The 25,800-nt window shown below is 34.7% G+C and overlaps 1 long non-coding RNA gene across 1 annotated transcript; it reads right to left on the bottom strand.

Annotated features, from left to right (window-relative positions):
- Positions 1-1,110: 1,110 nt before the first annotated feature.
- Positions 1,111-21,993, bottom strand: LOC149777023 (uncharacterized). The gene is made up of 6 exons (XR_016416152.1): positions 21,944-21,993; positions 14,677-14,766; positions 12,316-12,372; positions 8,312-8,392; positions 5,130-5,194; positions 1,111-2,087 (listed from the first exon to the last, which is right to left on the bottom strand). It is a non-coding gene; the product is annotated as an uncharacterized LOC149777023 (long non-coding RNA).
- Positions 21,994-25,800: the final 3,807 nt, after the last annotated feature.

Genomic DNA, 25,800 nt, shown 5'->3' with positions numbered 1-25,800 from the left:
TTGTGACAAATTCCATTCCTTTATATAATGTAAAGATTCAGGTTGATGGCAGACAACTTTTACAAAGGTGGTAAACCTGGCTCTAACTAAGAAGGGGTTATAGAACAAACCAAACAAAATTGAGTTTGGACATTTGATGGATGCTCACCAGATAAATTACCCTGATCTTTGTAAAAAGGAATCTTATTTAGTAATGAATTGACAACAAAAAGAAGCGATATAATACATAATGTGTTCTTGTACATATGACGGTAGGCTAATAAATCAGCCCCACACCTGTAATGATATTGGCTGGTGTTTATTGGGCTGATATCACCTATTCATTAAAACCAGCACAAGTCTGCAGACAATTTAGTCTGCACGCATGGGTGTACATTTTATACACTTGATAGTATTTCTTGCAGCTGTTTTTTTTAGCTAGCATCAGCTGAAGGGTTCTTTTGGCGATATGTACATAATATTTCTGGATCAAGTCCTATGTTTAGTGACTTGAAAATCCAGGTGGAATAGCACAACCCTCTGTCCTGTGTCCATTTTGAATTTCATGCTAGACACTGCTGTTGCCAAATACCAATAAGTGTTTACACTGTACACAGTTGTGTTTTGGAAAGATCTGCATGCATCAAAATTGCACATATTTATAAACAGGTGATATCACACCACAAATTGTCAACCAATATCAACACAGATTTGGGGGGTTGATTTATCAAACTAACATGATAGTTGTTGAAGCTTAGTTGGAACAATGTAAATGATCTTTCAGAGGCTAGGTATCTTGAAAATAAAGATAATTTCTAAAAGAGAACAACTTCACTAGAAAAAGATCATTATTGATAATTATTCCAAGTGTGATTATAAAAATATATTCAGCATCAAACAGCCCCGTTAGCCCACCCACCCACCCCAGTTTACTCAGTGTCTAGCAGAGATGGCAATATGATTAAAATCAGATCTTCACTATCCTATGTACACAGTGTTATGGTTGAATGTGTGTAATGGTAGCTTTTAGAAAGACTTCTCAAATGTTTGCAATAGATTATAATTTTACAGAATTATAATAAAAGGTAAATCCTACATACTCTTTGAAAACAATGAAAAGACAAAACTGAATATTGATAAAGAAAATTTATTAATAGTCAAACCAACACCACTTTCCCAACATGTATATTTTACATTTAAAAAATACATTATTGCAAAAATGTAAGTATTTTTGAATGAACAAAAAATATCCCCCGTGATTTTTCCATCATTCTTGTTTCCCTCATATATAAAGACTATTAAAAAGTTATTATCTGCGAATATGTTGTAAAAGACCCATTCTGACGACTGACATCTTTTTCATCTCATCACACTTAAGCAATTAAATTCTTTCTGCTTTCTTTTTATCTTTCTAAAAATAATTTTCAAAATGTTGAAGAAATATTAAAATACAATCATACTTTTTCAAGCTAAACACAAAGCTTTGGATACAGGGTTATTCATAAGAGTGCCAAACTATTATTTCATACAACACAAAATATTATTAGAATGTAAGGCCAATTCAATTGTACATGATGGATACATTTTGTTGTTTCATTTAATCCAAATATTGTTATATATAATGTCAATTGACTTCAATTTGTCAGGTATTATTGTGCATGGATTTCCTGAATTTCAAGGCCTGGCAATCAATGATCCATTTATGAAGACAACACCATCCATCATCATCTATGCCTAGATTTAAACATGGCTGCAAATGTTACTGTTTGTAAGATAATAAAATTCATACACACAAAAACAATGAGTTCATGGTCCAAAAAGTTAAAGTTACATGAGAGATAAGATAGAATTATACTGTGATAGCTGTAATAACCAATTCTGATTAACATGTGCAGCATATAAGTGGAGTATGCTATAGATTAAAAAATTAAGAGATAAAAAAAAATGTAAGATAAGAATGTATTAGTAGTTCTTGTGATGCAAAGAAGTAGTCACTTTATGATTCTGTAGCAAACACATGATCTTTTTTATGCCATGTTTATATTTCTCCTCAAAGTTTAGGCAGCAAATTATCATCTCCATGTGATTTCAACATGTGTTCAGCAAATCTGAAAAATACAAAAAATTCCAGGATCATTATAACAAAAATGCTTCATTATTTTAAGTGACCTATCTTGCTGGGTACTCTATACTGTAATACCTAACTCAACAAACCAAAATACTCGGCACTATTTAGAACTACATTCCTTTTCCAATAATAATACTAATAATGATAATGCAGTAAAACAGGAAACAAAGTCAGAAAAACATGAGGCAGTTCACTATGTTGTAATACCTTAATGGTTTGTGAATGGAGTTTTGTATGAACAAACATTGTCCAATTAATGTGTGAAGAATATTTGATGTTAAACATTGAGATGTGAGATGATGTTTGACCTACAAGTCTTTGGCATATTTGTTCATGTCATTTTTATCTGTCACTGAAAACATCTATAATGTGTGAATTACGTCTTCCATTCCTGAATGTATGCCACCCACCCACCATTGTTTAGATTGCCGTCTGCATCTCTTATAAATGTGTACTCTGTGTTTTATACTAAATGTGAGTATAAAATCTTGCTCTGGTCCATGTAATGTCATGCTGTTTTCATGAGTATTAATGAATTCGTCAAGGAATTCATCTAAAGACATCAACAGTTCTACAAGCCCTGGGACATCAACATTAAGTGGAAAGAAGTTCTCATGTTAGCAGTTATTGTGTCATACATGTATTTATTTCCATGTTGGACCATGCGTGTGTCATGCTCGAATTTCACATGAATAGTTTAGAAAATTTATTAATCTTACCTTCCATGAGTTTGGAATATCGAAGCCAAAATATGATGCTAGTCCATAAATTAGTGACTTCAACCAGCCGGTGGAGTTTTGTTACCAAAACAGCAGAGATGCAGGATAGTGAAGAAATCAATGTGCCCAGCCAAAGAATCAAATTTCACTTGTGAGACTTTTGTTGAATAGCAAGTTAAAACTAATGTTACTCTTCATTATTGTAAGTCCTTGGTTATGTGAACTTGTTATTTTACCTTAATGTACAAAATAGTATGCATTTGATTGGGTCTATTTCAAACCATATTACGACTCACTGCATCATCAGCATGTTGTACACTCGCTTGATTCGCACTGAAATTCACTTGTCCATTTCATTCTTTTCTACTTAGTCATAGGTATGAATATATAAATAAGATTAAAAGTAAAAATGCACACCATGGACATTAAGAGGACAACTTAATTCTGTCTAAATTTTGTGTTCAGAGGGATTGTTCCAAGCAGTTTGAACAGTTGATTTGGTTAATGCCATGGTTAACCCTGAGAAGGACAAACACTGATTGGCTAACTAAGGCCATGTGATATGAATAGGAGTCTATCATTATGAGTGCAGACAGTGCACTGTCAGATAGCTGTCAGAGCATCAAAGTATGAACATCTAAGTAGAAAAGAATTTCGGCCATGTATTCTAAAACCATCAATTATATATTTTTACATAACCGAGACTAACTTTGGCACTTTAAAATCCCAAAACTGATTAAAATTGTTATGAGAAATTTTAAAAAGATTTGTTACATGATTGCTACTGAATTTAAATGCTTTATAATTATTATATAATTCTTTGCAAAGCCGCTGCTATCTCCCACCACACTGCTCAAGTACACTAGTACTAAAATTATTTTTTTCTTCAATGAGATCATGCTACTATGTCAGAATGTGTTACAGTCAATCTAATAAATTTAGCTGTTAATATATGCATGAATTATAATAATATAATTAATTTCACCATAATATGGTGTATTACAACATTGTCTTTTGGCATTTAGACATACAAGACTGCTCTATATTATCAGAAGTTGATATTGTTGTGACAAACTCTGTGTTGATTGTTGTTGTTGTTGTGGGGTTTAATGCCATTTTTCAGCACATGATAGGCTATGCATGGCGGCCAGTATAAATGGGGGAGGAAGAACCCTGGAAAACACCGGGAAGAACCACCAACCCACGAGAAGCTACTGGCAAGCTTTCTCACATACCCACATTGGCTGAATTCTAGACTCGAACCCACGCAGACAGAGGTGAGATGGCAGTGATCCGTAATGGACAGCGCTTTGACCAGTCGGCCACTCAGGGCCCCAACTCTGTGTTATGTAAAGTCTCTATGCAATATTGAAAGGCATGTTCTATCTCATCTTTATTATTCATAAAAAGCATTTTTAAGTCTTGAACTCTGGTCTTTTCGATATATAACACATGGGGTGTTACAATATAATCTTTTATAATTTAGAGTCTAACTGCAAATAATGTAGACCCTGATCTGTCATCACATAATGCACCAGCAGACCAGGTCCAGGCTGTATATTCTACTGACTACCTTAAAGAAAACTGCACTGACCTAGATCTGCCAGTACATTACTTTATGGCAGGTCTGGGTATATGCTCTTTGCAGTTGTAAGCAGGTATATATGGTACAATAATGGAAGTACATACTGTACACCATTACATACTATTCTATGCACAGAAATGTACAGATTGCTCACATTGTTTGACAAATATCCCATTACTCCTAACCATGCACTTTAAAAGGTCATATTTTATTGTCTCACCTTTCCTTGGAGAAGAATGTAAAATGCAGTGAGAATCATGTCAGTACGAATTAAGTGGTGGTTGTGCCACTGTTCGAGTTTTTGTGAAAGCCCATGTCTTGGAAGTAGAAGAGACAATGCATTCCATATAATCTGGTAAAATGTTTTTCTTCTGAATAATTAAAATATGATGTATGTGAACAATTCAAAATAGTTAGTGTTAAGCATAAACTTAACTCTTTAAACACAAATTAAGTGGATAAAATGTTTCCAATTCTGATCCAAACTTCATTGAAATACTCATTATTCTACATTTTAAATTGTGCTTCTATCTACTTTCATATCAATGACTCTAAAACTACTTTTATTGATATATAATAAAAAATACTTTTGCCATGAAATATTTACAATTAATTGCCATTTAAATTTTGAAATTCAGAAATCTCAAAGGCAGAATTTGTGAATAGAAAAACATGTAATAACTTAGGACAAATAACTGACAACCACTCTGTAACTTACTGCTGTTGACACTCTGCAGCCAGATCTCGCTTGCAGCTTTCTGTGTGAGCCAATTTATAGAGGACCTGAAGAAAAAGACATAACTTTTAGAATGCAGACAAACAGCTTAAATTAGGAATAAATAAGATGCAAGGAAATTAACATAGATGAATCTAATGTTGGCTACATCAAAGGTATGTGGCCGATGTAGTCTACATTACAACCTTTTAATATCAACATAGAAATGAAGAACTCTAACACATGACATTGTGTACAACATGCACAATTAGAACAGATGGGAAGTGATGACATCATGACTCTCCCCTAGATGAAGTGCCACAGGGAATTAGATGCATTATGACATCATGAATCTCCCCTAGATGAAGTGCCACAGGGAATTAGATGCATTATGACATCATGAATCTCCCCTAGATGAAGTGTCACAGGGAATTAGATGCATTATGACATCATAACTCTCCCCTAGATGAAGTGTCACAGGGAATTAGATGCATTATGACATAATGACTCTCCTCTAGATGAAGTGCCACAGGGAATTAGATGCATTATGACATCATGACTCTCCCCTAGATGAAGTGTCACAGGGAATTAGATGCATTATGACATCATAACTCTCCCCTAGATGAAGTTCCACAGGGAATTAGATGCATTATGACATCATGACTCTCCCCTAGATGAAGTGTCACAGGGAATTAGATGCATTATGACATCATAACTCTCCTCTAGATGAAGTGTCACAGGGAATTAGATGCATTATGACATAATGACTCTCCTCTAGATGAAGTGCCACAGGGAATTAGATGCATTATGACATCATGACTCTCCCCTAGATGAAGTGTCACAGGGAATTAGATGCATTATGACATAATGACTCTCCTCTAGATGAAGTGTCACAGGGAATTAGATGCATTATGACATCATAACTCTCCCCTAGATGAAGTGTCACAGGGAATTAGATGCCTTGTGACAACATGACTCTCCCTTAGATGAAGTACCACAGGGAATTAGATGCTATCATGACATAATGACTCTCCCTTAGATGAAGTACCACAGGGAATTAGATGCTATCATGACATAATGACTCTTCCCTGGATGAAGTGCCACAAGGAATTAGACGCATTATGACATAATGACTCTCCCCTAGATGAAGTGCCACAGGGAGGTAGATGCATTATGACATCATGACTCTCCCCTAGATGAAGTGCCACAGGGAATTAGATGCATTATGACATCATGACTCTACCCTAGATGAAGTGCCACAGGGAATTAGATGCATTATGACATCATGACTCTCCCCTAGATGAAGTGTCACAGGGAATTAGATGCATTATGACATAATGACTCTCCTCTAGATGAAGTTCCACAGGGAATTAGATGCATTATGACATCATGACTCTCCCCAGATAAAGTTCCACAGGGAATTAGATGCATTATGACATCATAACTCTCCCCTAGATGAAGTGCCACAGGGAATTAGATGCTATCATGACATAATGACTCTCCCCTAGATAAGTGCCACAAGGAATTAGATGCATAATGACATAATGACTCTCCCCTAGATGAAGTGCCATAGGGAATTAGATGCATTATGACATCATGACTCTCCCCTAGATGAAGTGTCACAAGGAATTAGATGCATTATGACATAATGACTCTCCTCTAGATGAAGTGTCACTGAGAATTAGATGCATTATGACATCATGACTCTCCCCTAGATGAAGTGCCACAGGGAATTATGCATTATGACATCATGACTCTCTCTAGATGAAGTGTCACAAGGAATTAGATACATTATGATATCATGACACTCCCCTAGATGAAGTGCCACAGGGAATTAGATGCATTATGACATCATGACTCTACCCTAGATGAAGTGCCACAGGGAATTAGATGCATTATGGCATAATGACTCTCCCCTAGATGAAGTGTCACAGGGAATTAGATGCATTATGACATAATGACTCTCCTCTAGATGAAGTTCCACAGGGAATTAGATGCATTATGACATCATAACTCTCCCCTAGATGAAGTGCCACAGGGAATTAGATGCATTATGACATAATGACTCTCCTCTAGATGAAGTGCCACAAGGAATTAGATGCCTTGTGACAACATGACTCTCCCTTAGATGAAGTACCACAGGGAATTAAATGCTATCATGACATAATGACTCTCCCCTAGATGAAGTGCCACAGGGAATTAGATGCTATCATGACATAATGACTCTCCCCTAGATGAAGTGCCACAAGGAATTAGATGCATTATGACATCATGACTCTCCCCTAGATGAAGTGTCACAAGGAATTAGATGCATTATGACATAATGACTCTCCCCTAGATGAAGTGTCACTGGGAATTAGATGCATTATGACATCATGACTCTCCCCAGATGAAGTGCCACAGGGAATTAGATGCTATCATGACATCATGACTGTCCCCTGGATGTAGTGCCACAAGGAATCACACAATATTATGATATTGTTATCCTCCCTTGACTTAGTACTATGGATATTATGTGTTATGATATCATTACTCTCCCCACAATGTAGTGTCACAAGGTGTTACATGCTATGATGACATCATGACTCTCATGGAGATGCAGCAGCACATGGAATTACAGGTTTTTTTTTCAGCAAAAATTTCCAGTGTGTTATAATGGAATTAACAATTTTGTGTTTGAGGATATTACAAGTCATCATGGCTTCAATGTTGCAAATACCCTTTTTACCAGCTACAAAAATCCCCATTTTACTGGCTACACTAATCCCCATATTACCAGCTATCCAAATACCCATTTTGCCAGTTACACAAAGACCCATTTTACCAGTTACACAAATAACCATTTTACCAGCTACACAAACACCCATATTACCAGCTACACAAATATCCATTTTACCAGATACACAAAAACCCTTGTTACCAGCTACACAAATACCCATTTTACCAGCGACACATACCCATACTACCATCTAAACAAATATCCATTTTACCAGCTATGCAATACCCATTTTACCAGCTACATCAATACCCATATTACCAGCTATACAAATCCCCATTTTACTAGCTACACCAATACCCATTTTACTACATATCGCTAGTAATTAAGAGACATCGTTAGTGAATGAAAGCTTGTCTTGTCTTTTGTAAATATTCCAAACGAAAACCTGCAAACTAGATTAACTCACCAAGAAAACAAGACAATGCAGTAGAAGTGTGTAGAAAAAAGTGATGGTTCGAGCCAGCTTGTTTCCCATGATGAATTTGCCCTGAAAAAAAAAGAAAGAAGACTGTATCAAATAATGAAAACCTATCTTTCATTGTCATCATGAAAAAAAAAATGAAAGTGCTTCATGAGCCTTTTATAATTTCTTCACCATGAATAATGTAAAGTTACTGTATAGTCATGTACACATCAGATCCAACTGCATAGACCCTGATTGGCTGCCATGATGTGCCAGCAGGTATGGGTTTATGCAGTTTGTTAGGCATAACCTGTGGAACAAAGAACACATCCTGATCTGCCTATGCATTATGTAATTACAGATCATGGTTAATGCTGTTTACAACAGGCCTAATTTACATGCAAGTACATATGGTATATACTATAAGTTGACATACTCAAGGGTTTGTTCTTGTTTTGTATGAAATGCTAGATGAAAAACCTCAATATATTTTGAAATTAAGCTCTTTGAACCTGTATTGAATCTACATACCAGAATTTAAGCACCATACTGTGCCTGACCAGAATTTAAGCACCATACTATGCCTGACATGGATGCTATCGAATTAGCAAGGCAACCAGGGCTTGCATTTCAAGCCTGTGCCTGACATGGATGCTATCAAATTAACAAGGCAACCAGGGCTTGCATTTCAAGTCTGTGCCTGACATGGATGCTATTGAATCAACAAGGCAACCAGGGCTTGCATGACAAGCCTGTGCCTGACATGGATGCTATTGAATCAACAAGGCCACCAGGCTTTGCATGTCAAGCCTGTGCCTGACATGGATTCTATTGAATCAACAAGGTGGCACTCTACAGTTTCGTATTTTCCATAGGGTTAGGATTTTAAAGAAAAAGAATTTCCCCGGCTTTCCTCACTGGTTATACTGGCTATTTAAAAAAGACCTTGTATATCTTAGTTATACTTAAAAGAACCTTTAATTCCCTTTATTTTGGTGTATGATTGATGGGTGTACTATGGGTTATAGAGTATACAGCTTGGCCTTACTTCAAATGTGTACCTTTCAAAAAAGTGCTAGCTCTAACTGGTCATTTTCACTTCCTGAACTTAAGAGGTAAATTGTATAAAAAAGAGCTGATAACTTTTTTTACATTTTATATATTTGGTAATTCATTCATTGCACTTTCAGAAGCTGGTATTGTCTAGTCTTGCAAAATTCATTTTCTCTATTTTAATAGCTGCTATGTATAGTGTACTTTAGACTAATTCAGGCAGATTTTTTAACACAAGGAAGCAGTCATTTTAGTTAGCAGTGTGCTTAAATCATGTAAAATATCCAAAAGTACAATATCCAAAGAAATCTCATCCACATTACATTACTGTAGCACATAGGTATGCCAACATTCTCTCCATTGTGCATGTTTTAAATGCGAACTACTTCACCTTACATATGTCACTCTCTCTAAAGTACATATTAATTGGTGAGCGCCCCCATAAAGAGAATATAGGTATTATTATTGTATGATTTAATTATGTTTATATGGCTGAAACATTTAAGTCGCAAGCATCAAAACAATCCATTTGAATAATTCTCCTGCCTTTCACCCGACAGAACAGTATTTATGAGTGTCAGAGTCTCTAACAAGTCCAGCCCCGCCCCCCACCATGATAAAAAGTGAGCTATTTTAAGAATGCACACTACATTTTGTAAACATAGCAATGTTATGCTGAATGACAGGAACATGAAACTAGCCAGAATTATTTCTGAGATATCAACAATGAATTTTACAATTTGAAAAGGGAGGTAACTCATCAGGTTCATAAAGGTCAAAGGTCAAAGGTCAAAGTGTAAAATATTTGCCTATTGTTTAATATGGAAGAAGCAAATTCACTTTCTCATCATTTATTTTTTCATTTCATTGCAAATAAATGAAAAGAAACATTTTCACCATATATTTCTTTAACTTATTGGAACAGTTTTAAATTTAAGTTGACTCTATTCCTATATTCTAAGACTTCTAATTTCCCCATAATTAAGGTCACTACTCACACAAACATGCCTCATGGCAAATTATGTAAGCATGAGCAAAATGAGCATAATTAGCTTATTTTCATGCTTAACATCAATATAAATGTACCATTTTATTCAGAACATCATACATAATTATATGAAAATAAAAAAAAATAATTGCAAACATTTTTATATTTGCTTTAAGGTGGCACTCTACAGTTTCGTATTTTCCATAGGGTTAGGATTTTAAAGAAAAAGAATTTCCCCAGCTTTCCTCACTGGTTATATTGGCTATTTAAAAAAGACCTTGTATAACTTAGGTATAATTAAAAGAACCTTTAATTCCCTTTATTTTGGTGTATGATTGATGGGTGTACTATGGGTTATAGAGTATACAGCTTGGCCTTACTTCAAATGTGCACCTTTCAAAAAAGTGCTAGCTCTACTTGGTCATTTTCACTTCCTGAACTTAAGAGGTAAATTGTATAAAAAAGAGCTGATAACTTTTTACATTTTATATATTTGGTAATTCATTCATTGCACTTTCAGAAGCTGGTATTGTCTAGTGTAGCAAAATTCATTTTCTCTATTTTAATAGCTGCTATGTACAGTGTACTTTAGACTAATTCAGGCTGATTTTTTAACACAAGGGAGCAGTCATTTTAGTTAGCAGTGTGCTTAAATCATGTAAAATTTCCAAAAGTACAATATCCAAAGAAATATCATCCACATTACATTACTGTAGCATATAGGTATGCCAACATTCTCTCCACTGTGCATGTTTTAAATGTGAACTACTTCACCTTACATACGTCACTCTCTCTAAAGTACATATTAATTGGTGAGCGCCCCCCAAGGCAACCAGGTCTTGCATGTCAAGCCTTCACCTGGCATTGATGCTATCGAATCAACAAGGCAACCAGGGCTTGCATGTCAAGCCTGTGGCTGACATGGATGCTATCGAATCAACAAGGCAACCAGGGCTTGCATGTCAAGCCTATGCCTGACATGGATGCTATCAAATCAACAAGGCAACCAGGTCTTGCATGTCAAGCCTGCGCCTGACATGGATGCTATCAAATCAACAAGGCAACCAGGGCTTGCATGTCAAGCCTGCGCCTGACATGGATGCTATCAAATCAACAAGGCAACCAGGGCTTGCATGTCAAGCCTTCACCTGACATCGATGCTATCGAATCATCAAGGCAACCAGGGCTTGCATGTCAAGCCTGTGCCTGACATGGATGCTATCAAATCAACAAGGCAACCAGGTCTTGCATGTCAAGCCTGTGCCTGACATGGATGCTATCAAATCAACAAGGCAACCAGGGCTTGCATGTCAAGCCTGTGCCTGACATGGATGCTATCAAATCAACAAGGCAACCAGGGCTTGCATGTCAAGCCTTTGACAGAAGCAATGGTGTAAAACATGTGATCTAAACCCAAATTTCAAAGGGACGTGCAAGCATGTCACAGAATTTGTTGTGTTAACTTCATAATTATTTGTTTCAACTATGATGAAAACAACAGGAGGGAGCTTTAGAAGATATATGTGAATGAAAAACTTGGAACAAAAATCTTAACAAACTCTGATGAAAGCACTGTTGTCAGCAGCAAAAAGTGACAGCTATATCTCACTTCCCACATACGTAGACTGGAGAAAATTCCTGCATTTAGTCATTGGAATAATCCATCAAACAAGTTTACTTTATTCTTTATACCATTCCCATCTAAACAGATTATCAAAAAAATAATGTCACCCATTGAACAAACATAATTTAAAGTTTACTTAAAACTGTGCAAAATGTATTTTTACCATATTTATCCAATCATAAGACAAGTCTGATTATAAACCCACCCCACCCCTTTTAATGTTGGCAAATAAATACTAACCACATACACATACTTGATTACTAGCCCACCCACCCCTGCTTTTTATAACGTCAGCCCTTGATGTTATCATGGGATAAATACTGTATTCAATGGTATACTTACCATGCTGAGGGTAATTTTGTCATAGGGCTTGAGATTCATGTATTTCCTTGTCTTCTCCTGTGAAAAATAAAAAAATAATGACAAATGATGTATGATAATTTTTCAATCATTCTGTTAACTCTGATATGGAATGGTAATACAAGGTTTAAAGCCAAAGGCATCTTAATGTAAGGACCCCATAAAACTTTATATAAAATTTTGTTATGTCTCCTACCCCGTCCCTCACAGAAATTGTTGGTCCCTAATGTGATGTACATTTTCCCTTTTTCTTATACCTTGTGGGCATCAGATATAATTCTGACAATGCCAACATTATGGGCAGCAACAGGAACTTAGTTCTGGCCATGATTCATTTAGAGAATCCAACAGGGAAGTCTCTACAGCATTACCATCCAGTTTTTAAAAAGGGTGAAGATCAATGCAAATAACACTTGCAATATCTTCAAATGCCACCCCCAGTGAACTATTGACAGCAGCAAAGACTGCATCTAATTAAGACTATATTCTACCATCAAATGGATTTTAAAAACAAAAAACTGGTGTATTTTTTATTTAATGTCAGTGTGACTGTGATTATGTATGTATTTACATAAGTTACTTCCTTTTATTCAGATTTCAATTCACAGTCATTTTCAATTGGCTTATATGAAATGATAGCTCATCCCCAGTTGGACAACCTCAAAACAGGTTTTTTGAATGTAAATAAACCACCAACACTTTCTTGGAAATGGCAGGTATTCAAAATGCTATGTGAAAGTTCAGGTCAGGTATTAATGCTTTTTTAAACAAGCCTGAATTATATTTGAGTATCTCAGCTAAATTCAACCCAGACAATGCATCATGGCTATGTTCAGCACATCAAAAGTTTTAGCCCATTCAGATTACCTTTGACCATGCCAAGTCAATGAAGCATTTGATATCTCTATGACAACAAACAAGATTCAAACTCTGTGACTTAAACTGAGAAATAAAAAATAACCATGTTTATTTTCAAAGAAAAGTAAATATATTGCAAATATGTCACAATAACTTGTTCTTTAATTTCACAATAGATATCAATGTTATCGAAGTGCAAAATCTAAAGCTTTACAAGAATGAGTAACATTGTACTATAGGCACTAAAACTTGTATCTGGTGTTTTTACTAGCTCCTATAATTCTCTGCTAAGAAAAGCAAACCTTCCTACTCTTCACAGTTTTAGATTAAGATGTATGGCAACTGAAGTATACAAGATACTTCACAAGAAAACACCTAATTACTTGAGGAATCTGGTCACTTTCAAAAACTGCAAATACAGCCTAAGAAACCAAAATCTGGCAACAGTACTCACCTTAAATTAAATATTAATTATTGTTCTAAAATCAATACTAATATAGTTTAAACAAAGTCTATTCAATCCTGATTACTGAATGCTTTGCACCTTAACTTTCTTTAAGAAACTTTCAAATGAAAATGTTTTTAATGCTATGAACCTTTACATTGGTGGCCAGGTACAGTACTAAAATTGTTAAAGAAAAGAGCATGTCGAGTCTAATTTGATTTTCAAAATGTGTAGCTTTCATTGTGACATCACAGCATGCAACATTCAATCCAGTTTTATCTGGATCACACTTTTACTTTGACCTGTTTTTACACTGAGTTTTACCATCTGTGTTTACTGAAGCATGTAAATAATGACCTTTCAAAGCGATATGATGTCGGTAGATCCAAATAAAGTGAACAATTGCCACTGCCATTTAAAAGAATGTGTAATCAAATTCTAAAAAAGACACAAGTTAATGAGATAGTTGATACTAGCAAGTTACCAGTTTTTCTTATGTATTTCTGGTTGCATCACAGAACAAAAATTATGCAGCAAAGTGAAATGGAATTAGTTTATTAATATAAGCCATGAAACATTTGCAAGCATCAGTTATTTCTTTATAAGTATAGTAACATGTAGTTACAATGTAACAGATTCAATATTTCACAAGGTTGTAACATGTGTTGGCAGCTTAAGTGCCATGATCCTCTCATGAGACTGACCTAAATAAGAAACATTTTTTTGTTCTACCATAAAACATGCACACCCTCCTGAAAACAGGAAAAATAGGTATAACAAGTGCATGCTACGCATACCAAAATATGTTAAACTATTCTGCAGTTTTCTTAAACAGATATTGTCTTTTTTTGTCATTGATAAATGAAATCTTTCTTTAGTGCTCATTTCAAATAAATTTATTAAACTCTTCATATAACTTAAATCTTTTGTTTACAAAGGCTTGTCAAAATATAGAAATTATTTGACTAAATTGATTAATTTCACTTAAAATGAGCACTCATGTAAGATCTTCAGTATTATTGGTGTAAAAGAGTACACACCTTTCTGCTGAATGAAGAAAATGGGTCCAGTTTCTCTTCATATTGTGTGGAGTACCGATTAAGGGTGCCATCATCTCCTGTTATCTTCTCCTGTGGTGAAAATGTTATAAACATGCTCAAATGTAGTTGAATAAGAATGATTTTTATGTATTTCTAATTATACCTCAGAAAGAAGTGAGAATAATATGGTACCATTTTATATTTTTATTTATCTTTTACATTTTAATAATCATTTCTTGTCCTCTTAAGTACTGCAAGCATGATGCCAGGCAATTTTATAATTTACATTCTGTCATATGGCTCTGAGGTCAAGGTGCCTTCATGAAATCAAGAACATGGTATCATGAATTTTAGTACTTTATGAACATATATCAATCAGTACAACCAGCAATTCCACTTTATCACAGAAACTAAATTAAATACAAGTTAAATGATATCTTTATTAAAAAAAAGAAATATAGGAACTCCAAGAATGATTTGATGTAGTCTATAGAACACTATGATTTTCCATACTCTGTAGAACACAATGAATAATTTGTCCTACTCTATAAAACATCGGAAATGATTTGCCCTACATACTCTACAGAACACCATGAATGATTTGCTCTACTCTGTAAAACTACAGAATTTGCCCTACTCTATAGAACTACATGATCTGCATTATTCTGTAGAACACCATGAATGATTTGCCCTACTCTACAGAACACCATGAATGATTTGCCCTACTCTATAGAACACAATGAATGATTTGCCCTACTCTGTATGCCACCACGATCTGCCCTACTCTACAGAACACTATGATTTGCACTACTCTATAGAACACCATGATTTGCCCTGTTCTATAGAACATCATGAATGATTTGCCCTACTCTATAAAACACCATGAATGATTTGCCCTACTCTATAGAACACCCTGAATTATTTGCCATACTCTATAAACACAATGAATGATTTGCCCTACTCTGTATGCCACCACGATCTGCCCTACTCTACAGAACACTATGATTTGTTCCACTCCATAGAACACCATGATTTGCCCTATTCTATTGAACACCCTGAATGATTTGCCATACTCTATAAAACACCATGAATGATTTGCCCTACTCTGTAGAACACCATAAATGATTTGCCCTACTCTATAGAACACCCTGAATTATTTGCCATACTCTATAGAACACCATTAATAATTTGCCCTACTCTATAGAATTCCTAGAATAATTTCCCTTCTCAACAGAACACCATTAATTATTTGCCCTACTTTATAGAACTCCTAGAATAATTTCCCCTCTCAACAGAACACCATTAATTATTTGCCCTACTCAGTAGAACTCCTAGAATAATTTGCTCCACTCTTTTGAACACCATTTTTCATTCAAGTACAGTATATGAGAAAAATAATTCTTAATTGCAATTCTGTGTTTGAAATGAAAATTCCGTCCTCAGGATCAGAATCTGCATCAGACACTTTGCTTATAATTTTTCATTATGCACAAGTGTTATACAGGACACTTACACAAGGGTTAAACTTTTGCTTTGCCTAGCATCTGAGGCAAAATTCTGATTTTGAGAGTGGATTTTTCCTATCCAACACCTATGCATAATGGAGGATTATTTTTCTCTCATTCCTAAATGAAAAACGGGGGTCATAGTCAAAATGGTGTATTGTGAATATTGGTGTAACTTTAAAACATCAAAACACCTCCTTAAAATGTCCTCACTAAGATATATATAATTAGGCTATACTGTACAGTTCAGTGTTAACTTTAAATGATATTCAAATAAATACACCATTTCCTTGATAACACGTGCCCTGATAAGTCACAAACCCATTTATAATGTGGGGTTATTTTAATCAACATTATAAAATTGTCACATTTTGATAAGAAATAATAAATTTGTTTACATTTTCCATCCAAACTACATCTTAGAATACCATAAATAATGACATTCAACAAAATTCAATCAAAGAAAATGTCATGCCTATTGGAGGCAGTACTTTAATAAGTAAAAACCAAATAAACAAGTTTTTTATCAAGTGAAATTTGCATTTAATTTCTATCTTTTAGTTTGGTTTAAGTGTTATGATCATAAATGCAATGTGCCCTCTTGTATTAAAAAGGAAAATATGTCAATCTACCAGAACAACTATGCCTGTAAGTGTTTCTCTGAGAAGCTAATTAAGTGCCAAACATGTTTTGATATCTCTATTGCAGAAGTATTTGTTGTACTGTTGCACTGAATAAAAAAGCTGACCTCCTTTGTATTATTATGCTAACTGCATCATTTATATCAAATTAAAAGGCGTGGAATAAAGAAAAGTTAAAAGGCATACAAATCCTACATGTGTAAGATCTAGCAGCATCAGTCATATGTTGGGTGAACTCATTTCAATCGATTAATCAAACACTGTTATAAATGCTATTGTGTACTTAATATAATTAGACTACCTTAAATTAAGCTACTCAATCATAAATGTGACCAAAGATAGCAAGGCAACCAAGTGAAATGACTACTTTGTGAAATAATGAACTTTGTTCCAGATACAGATCATTGTGGAGAAGCGAGTTTCAGAAAAATCCTGAACTGAGAAATATCCTCAAGGATGAGAAAAAGTTTCACTATTACATGCAATGAAATCATGGCATCAGTATTTTACTAATTGAAAAGTACAAAAATTTAGTCTTAATGTTGATTGTTACATGAAATAAATGTTGCTAGTGTTTGAAGAAAAAAAAGAAATATTGTTTTATAGCGTATCAACAAGTATCTGCTTCACTGCTTTTGTAGACTCCCTGCTTCAAACTGCACTATAATATAACAAGCAACAATATTAAGTAACATAGTACATTAATGTTTTCACATACACAAGAAGGCTATTGAAACCAGTTGGAATAATGTTAACGATCTGTCAGATGTTGGATATCTTGAAAATAAATGTAATTTATACAGAATAATGATCAAATACATCAGAAAAATTATGTTATTGACAATTATTCTCAAAGCTATTATAAAATGAGTATTCAGCCATTAAACAGCCCAGTTTCTCCACCCTCCAGTGGTTTTGTGCTAAACTGTCATCTGCTTGCAGTACAAAGCAGTCAGAAAAGATTAATCTCCCCTTGGATACAGGGATTGGTGCCAAAAAAAACTAAAATCAATTTCTACTGGAATGGACATGCATACTCATGAGGATGTAACTCTAGAGAGGGTTCTGGAAGATATGTCTGTATTTTGATAGGTAAGTATTATCAAAGAAATATATTTTACCTTAAAACATTGGTTTCTTCTTCAAATATGTTACCTGATCATAGTACATTAAGGGAACAGGTATGAGGAGAAGCTACATCACTTTACCCAAATTTGTGAGGGTTGGCAGCTATGTTTTATTCTACAGTCAGCCCAGATTCCAGCAAATTTTGTCTACCACTGCAATAAAAGGATCATGTGTGGTGGTCTTGTGAACACATGACCCCCCGATGAGGGGAGACGTTCTTGCATTAAGAAGAATACCACAGCTGAAATTTGCTGACATTGTTTTAGAGGGTTCAGAACTTCCTACCCAAATTAATGAAAAGTAGGAATGGAAGGAGGTTGGATTTGACCTCCCTGTTATAGAATCCAAGGCCAAGCAGCAGTGATTCAAGAGATTTCATGTCCTTGTTCCACACTGACTGACATGGTACTTTTGTAGAACGTTGACCACATACCGGTATGTGAAAGAAGTTTAGAAGTGCAACATGACTCAGTCCATGATTCCTGTGAAGCCCCCAAAAATAATCTTCAGACTGTTAAAGGTATGCATCTTGTAGGTCTCGACTGACTGCCTAATTGTTCTCCAGAATAGCACTGAGAACTCATTGTAGTATCTCCATTCTAAACATGGTGTCCAGGTGAAGCAGATGAGGGAGTTAGACAAATGAGCCAATGAAGGTTGCAAAAAAGGTTTTGGAGCAGTGGAAAGGGCCGGAGTAAATTCTTGGTGAGTTTACAATGTCAACAATCACAACTACACATCTCAAAGGAGAGTGTTGATTCTTGATACCAAATGTTTGTTCAAATGGGTCTCTGGGAATGTCTGATGTGAGAGGAGCTGTTGAAAAAGGGGGAGTAGCTCTGAATATGATTGGGTAACCTTCCAAAACAACTTCTAATACACACAGGGTGGCTAGGCAGTGTCCCTTTCATTTTGTGGAAGGTCAGGAAAGGTGGCAGAAGCATGCATCATTCCTGCTGAAGGTTGACCAGAAGAGAAACTAGAACAAAAGTGATCCTTGTTTCCATATCTTGTCATTGAAAGAATATTTGTCAAGATAAGGAGAGGAAGGTCTATAAGTCAATGGGTCTCTGACACATTTACCTCTTTGGTGGCCCACTGCAAACTAAAGTGGTTTTGTGATGGTTTTTCAAGATAGTTAGCAAGGAGGGAAGAGCATTTTCTAGATTAACGGATTATAAGACTGGAAGTGAATGGCAAGCTGCTCTGATAGAACATGTGCCATAAGAGAGACTGACCCACCCACCCCAAAGCAAGACTTGCATGGGAGTTATTGATGGAATGACTTATAAGCAGTTGTTGAATGTCATGGAAGGGCTTCTGCTTCATATAAAGAGAGGAAAGTTTGATCACCTCAGGCCCACAATATTTTTACTCACAGCTAGAACTGGAGAAAAGTTGCCAAGTGTGTCATGCTAAATGCTTTATTAAACATAGATGGAAGAAATCGATGCAGCATGAAAGGCCTGTTTACACTTGAACTTTGAAGGTTTTTTTTTAGCAAAACAAATCATTTACATAACTTGACTAGACTTTGGTCTTTGCTTTAATGACTGCAGATCCTTCTTGACTTTGAGGTCAATAGATGCAGGAAGGTGAGAGTTTGTAGGTGGCTTAGATGGCAGAGGTGGACATAATTCTAGAAGCAGAAGCTGGAAAACTATGCTGATCAATGTGCAGAATGTTGAATATTTTCTGGACATAACTGAAAAAGGAAGGTGGCATTTGTGGGCACAAATCTTTGGAAACATATGCCGGGCAATAGGAGAGCCTTCAGTGATGGGTACAATGACTCAGCAGGAAAAACAGGTTGTGTGGGATGGCAAACAAAGCTTGTGAGTTTATCTGTTTATGGAATGAGTTATCTCCAGGTTTACTGTGTGCATCACTAATGGTCCCAGAATAGTATTGGGTGTCCATGCATAGGGTGTTGCTGTAGCTGGTGCCAGGTCATTAAAGAGCCAGGTCTGGTTATAGACCCATCTGATGTTGTTCAGTGAAGGCATCATGTATCCAGTCCCAGTGGACATGAGAATGATTGCAGAGGAGACTATGTATCTAGGGAACATCCAGTGTTGGTGTCACCATCAGTGGATGCCAGGGTGTTATTCATATAGGTTGGGATCCAAAGTTGATAGCTGGCATTTGCTATCTAGGTAAAATCATTGCAGCCAGTATTGCTATTGCAGGTGACAACTATAATTTGGGTAGTACACGACTGGGACACAACCTGGCATGAGGTCTGGCACTGGCTATCCTGTGAAACAGCGCCATTGCCGGTACCAAAAAGATTCATGCCTGGTCAAGCTGGGTTTCCATATCATGTCTTGCCCTGGGGGTTGTGCTGTGAGTCTAGTTTCAAAGTCAACAATAACAGTGCTGGAGCTGTGTGAGAGGCTCAAGATAATCGTGCCAGATTATAATTGTCTTGATCTGAGAAATTCTGCCTTCCAAGACTGCAAAGAAAAGCTGCCTTATAGAGAGGGTGATGGTGGTGATACTAACTGTATACTAGTCTGTATGCAATATTTTTCACCCTTTTGAGATACAAAGAATGAACTGAGACATGACTAATAAAAACTAGCGAGGTTCTGAATTGGCTAAGTACTAATGACCACTATGCAAGCAATTAAGATGGTGCTGACTGAATCATTACACTATGAAGTAAACAAATGGCATGATAAATATTCATCAGAAATTATTCTTGTTGTTGTTGTTGTCAAGGGTTTAATGCCATTTTACATCACATGATAAGTTATACATGGCAGCCAGTATAACTGGTCGATGAAGAATCTGGGCAAACCCTGGTAAGAACCATCAACCAATTAGAAATGAAATGGTGCAAAAGAAAGGTAGGAACAACTGATGGAGTATACTTCCATGAAGTGAGAATACTCCAATGGTAAAAAGGTAACAAATGCAAAATTTATGATGCCTTCATAAAATATATGCACTCAAGGTACAAATGGAAGTAGTAACTGATGACTATAATGTTTTTTTGGTGCCAATCCCAATAGCCAAGGGAAGACTACTCTTGTCTAACTTCCTCTTATAATAAGCAGATGATCCTTCATCAATACTGTTGCCAAATCAAAACAAGATGAATATAATGTCTTTTTCTAGCTTGAGGGCTAGATTTTTGAGGTAGTAGATGTACTTCTAATATATTATCTTCTGGTAATGTATTTGAATAAGAAATAACAATTGCAACAATGGCTTATTTGACTTGAAACTGGAGAACAGAATCAGTACTTGTAGCAATGTTGATCAGTATAAAACATCCTTTTTTGGGACACTTACCTGATCCAATGTATATTTTAGATGTAAATGTATAATTTGTATTTTAATTACTGCAAAAAGTGATGATGGAAATGAGGGAGTTTTGCTCATTTGTGTGCACTATGATCACAGTAGACAGTCATATGATTAAAGACAGCAATCATGAGATGACAGAGATATTTCTTATCATTATTCTACATCTGAAAACACTCTCATGCACACACATAAATGGAACAAGTTACTGTCTCTTTATGGACCATAAATGGTTCATAAGATGTTACGCTAGAGAAGGTACCTCTTACTTCTTATTTTCCAATAATTATGCCTTGGGGGGAAGAAAAATAATTTACAAGTTTTCCACTACACAATGGGATATTTTTGTGTCTAATATGAGTCAAATGGCAAAGAGCATAGATCCAGATCTGTTTGTTCTCGAATGTGCAGTTTGTTTGAATCACATGTTGAATGGATGGCTCTGACTGGGATTTGTCAGTGAATTAAGGAAATATCTCTGTCCATGCTCTTCTCATAAATGGATTAATGGATAAATATATATATATATATATATATATATATATATATATATATATATATATATATATATATATATATATATATATATATATATCTACATACTTTTCTTCCCCCCAAAGCATAATTATATATATATGAATGACCAAATATGGTATTAGCAATTTTTTTGTAAATCCATACTCTGTGAGGATATCCAGCTGATTGCAAGTAGCGGATCTTCTCGTACAGCTTTACGTTATCAGACCTCAGTTTGTCCATTTCATTTTGAAACATGGCCACCTGTTGCTGCTGACTCAGGACTTGCTGAAATTTAGAGAAAGAAATATATATATATATATATATATATATATATATATATATATATATATATATATATATATATACACACAATTTTAAAAAAATCTGGATGTAGAGGTGGTGACAAATGAAAATAATTACAACACTACCATGGTTCATGTTAAAAACATGAATATTCATCAGTATGTTGAATATTCTTCATGTAATCCTAAATCATGTAAAAACAGGATACCATATAGTCAAGCAAAAAGATAAAGAAGAATTATTTCGGAAGACACTGTTTTTAAATCATCTTTGACAGAGTTAGGTCAGCATTTTTTAAATAGAAATTACCCTACTAATATCATTAATACTGCTTTTCCAAAAAGTATCTTCTCTTACACAACTTGAATCTTTACAATGTGAAATCAAAAATAGAAATGAAGATATCATTCCTTTTGTTACTGAATATAATCCAAGTTTGCCTAATGTAGTTAAGATTATCAATAAATATTGTAATGTATTAAAACTATTATGTAAAACAAGTGTTAAATCACTACAAAAAAGCAAACCCACACTTGCTTATAAAAGAATTAAAAATCTTACAGATTTCCTGATTAATTCTAAACTAGAAAAAACATCATATAAAATGGGATCATCAACTAAATGTAATAGACCTAGATGGTTTCACTGTTCTTTCATTAAAGAAAATACCTCTTTCAATAGTAATAATACGAAAGAAACTTTTAATATGCATTGTGATACTAATTGTGCAACATCAAATGTTATTTATTTGATCACATGCAAAAAATGTGGCATCCAATATATTGGACAAACAAGTCAACAAATATCTAAACATATGAACCAACATAGATCAGACATAAAACATTATATCAATCAATCATTTTCATCTCATGTTGCCACACATTTTCCCATACTTTGCAAGATTTCTCCTTTCAACCTAATGTTATAGCTGATTCTAAGATGGAACATCTGCTAAAGAAAACCTATTGGATTCACCATCTTAATACGTTATATCCAAAAGGTCTAAATTCCAAAACAATGTACGACATTCATTAATAAAATTTCTTTGGGGAATCATGTCCCCATTTACAATTAGTTAAGAATATTTTTATAATATTCTAATGTACAGAATAACTTAACTAGTGAAAGTATAAACTAATATCATAAAAATAAGTTTACTAATAAAAATGAAAGGGCATTTTAACATTAATTCTCAATATATTATGATTAATTATTTATAAAATACTTGATTATAAGTATTATGCACACCAAAATTAATTTATTACATAAATTGAGTTCTGGTGAAATATGGAACATTTGTCAATAATATATATATATATATATATATATATATATATATATATATATATATATATATATATATATTAGTTTTTTAATGTGCATTTTACATAATAAAAATATTAATAAAACTGTTTGTTTATTCATAAATTTTTAATTTTTTTATATATAATCAAGGTATTCTTTTAACTTACACAAAGTAATCATACCGTAATCAGGTCTCCCACATTAAGGTTTTTTAAATTATTTATTATTTTAAATTATTATTATTTTATATTATTTATTCTTGTGGGAGCCAACATTACTGTAATCCCAATCAATATGGAGAGTTTGCACTACAGGATTTTGAGTCAGCTAGTTCCTAGAAAAAGTGTCCGTTATACAACCCTGATAGGTACAGCTGTAGATCTAGGTCTGTACTATTTGTAAACAGTTGCATTATATACACAAGCAAATGTGGTAGAAAGGAAAATTTTAAAAAATGCTCCAATTTTGACATAAGCATCTGCTACTGCTGTAAATGACAAAGTAAACCCCATATTATCCTTGGCTATGCTGTTAAGCAGAACGCCCATTACTTACAGCTTCCAGTTCCAATGCACGGATCCTATATCTCTCACGCTGACTTTGCACTATTGGTAGAAGGGAATTCGCTGCGGACTTGGATGATGGTGTATCATAGATTGAGAAAGAGCCTAGTGAAGAAACATGTTTGAAAATTGAAATGTCATTTATTTAGCAATTCTAGACTCTCAGGACTAAAACTACATATCATTAAACTGTATACCAATACACATGATCAAAATGTAAACCAATACATATGATATGTATAAGATATATGGGCTGGCCATGTCAAGAAATCTGTTTTTATTGTCCTTCAACAATGCTTTAACAAGAATCTCATCAATATACATTACCAACATGTCCCATTTTAACAAAACAATTTGTATGAAATTTTAAAATATATGCCAAACCTCAGAAAAAAGAAACTTTTTCTACAATGGGTGCTGCCTGAGGCACTCTACACAGTTATATACTGTCATCATCACATATTGTTAATATAAGAGTTGATGCATCAATGCCTTGCAATAAGTGAACTATGGTCAACCTGGTTTGTGCTATAAAATATTTTCTTTTAAATTCAATCATTCAAATGAAATAAATTTTAATCTGTACATGTATCGGTAAAAAAAAAATCAATATATTTTCTATATTAAACAGTCATAAATCAAACACCATGTATTAAATTCCATTTTTTTTTCATTCAGCAGATTTAAGATTATAAAGTAAGTCACCCTTATTTTCAACACCACTATATCGTATAATCTAAGGAAAGAATAAACTGTGAGCAAACAATTTTTTTTTACTAGTGAATACACATCTGTCAAGTTACGGTGATTGGACATGGTTCTAGATAGTTTTATTTTTAAAGCATGTAGTACACTATGGTTTTGTGAAATTAAATTCTTTATTACAGCAAAGATTGTTTAGTAAGAGATCTTTAGCCAGCCATTTTGCTTGTGATATAAAATGTTTTTAAATGAATTTGGTTGGTGTGTGGTTTTGTTTGCTGTTTTATGGGGCAGTAAAACAAATACATGTAGGTTATTTAGTGCCCAGGGAATTGGAGTAATGTGTCTGCCACTGGAAACACCACAGCACATGAACCAGGATGATCTGATGGTAGGATTCAAACCTAGACCCTTCAATTGCATGTCTGGCATGCTAACCATGGTGCCAGTGGCTCCTAGCTTTTAACAACTAAAAAATGTATTTACATTTGTATGGTGAACTTGGGAATATATTTTCATAATCATCAGCAAAGAACAAGTTCTGTTTTGAATACAAAGCTCTCACTTTTTTATATTACACATACAAGAAGTGCACATCAAACAAGTAAACAATTACATGCCATTTATTATCTTTATGTCATGTATTTTTTTAATGACGAATCTGTTTCAGCTTAGCGAGAACAGTCATCACAAAAGGGCAACAGACCGTATCTTCTAGGCATGATTAAAGTTTTTGGGTATGATGTTTAACTTTTCTTTCAACATGTGTTCCATGTTGGACTCACAACCCAAAGATCGTGGGTTCGAATCCTGCCCAAATCAAGATGTGTCAGCTACTGTGGTGTGTCTCAGGGTAAGGCACTTTACTCTCATTGTCATGGCATCATAGTTTTTGATGTGCTGGCATGCCATTAGCATCAAACAAATAAACAAACAAATGTAATCATTATCTGAACTATTTAAAAAATGTGATCAGTCTCACCTTCGAGTTTAGCATCTTTGATGACTTCAGCCATGAGCTCAGCACTAGGTGTGGAGGATATAGTTTCAGTGCCCTCAGCATCTCCCCGGAACATGGAGGACAAAGCATTCATGCTGCGCAGATCTTCCTCAAGTTGATGAATCAGCTGTTTCTGTTCCTGTACT

This window comes from Sinohyriopsis cumingii, chromosome 18 (genome assembly GCF_028554795.1).
Source record: "Sinohyriopsis cumingii isolate HCF-2022 chromosome 18, ASM2855479v2, whole genome shotgun sequence".
Taxonomy (NCBI): Eukaryota; Metazoa; Mollusca; class Bivalvia; order Unionida; family Unionidae; genus Sinohyriopsis; species Sinohyriopsis cumingii.
Note: the sequence above shows the minus strand (reverse complement) of the source record. Positions and strands in the feature narration are given on the sequence as shown.